A 799-nucleotide genomic window follows, 5' to 3' on the forward strand; every position below is an offset into this window, starting at 1 on the left:
AATCCGGAATTTTTGACCGATTACCATCACGCGTATCCCCTGCACACTAAAATCTATACCACAGTCCTTACAAAACATATTAAATTTTTGGTTACATCGTATATTCTTATTATATAACCTACTTACATGACCTACTTACATGACGCTTAAAATAAATAAAACCAAATCGTTTCATTCATGAAATATTGTTTTCGTAGAATAGTTTGGTTGTTGCATAGATCCCTGCAATACCGTTGCCGTGATCGATGAACGCAGAGGCTTGATAAAAAAACGTCGCCCACAACTGGCATAGCTCACTCCCCGCCCTTGCCACACACAATATACTGTTATTTTGGGTTGGCCATGCAATATTTTTTCGTATCCCCACATAATATACAAGACGGTGGAAATACTACAGCTTATAATATTATATTATATACGTGGTGGTTTTTACGGTAGGTATCCTATTTGAAAGTATCGGTTCTGCCATGTGAAAAAAAAAATTATAATTAAAATAAGAAAAACGATACCGTGTGTTTGCCACACATAGATCGGGAGAGGTCATTTGGACACTGTCTGCAACTATAACAGAGCACACACAATATCGAGGAGATGTGCGCCAGACTTTTCCGCCAGTCCCTGCGGATCAATTATATATGTGTGTGTGTGCAGTGAGTAACCTGCAAACATGACAACTCGCGTACTAAATACAATATATATCATTGTCATTAGTGTGATGTAAAATATTATTATATAGGTACGCGAATAATAATAATAATAATAATAATAATAATATCATGACGTGCGCGTGTCGGAACCC

The sequence above is a fragment of the Acyrthosiphon pisum genome, chromosome A1, assembly GCF_005508785.2.
Source record: "Acyrthosiphon pisum isolate AL4f chromosome A1, pea_aphid_22Mar2018_4r6ur, whole genome shotgun sequence".
Lineage (NCBI taxonomy): Eukaryota > Metazoa > Arthropoda > Insecta > Hemiptera > Aphididae > Acyrthosiphon > Acyrthosiphon pisum.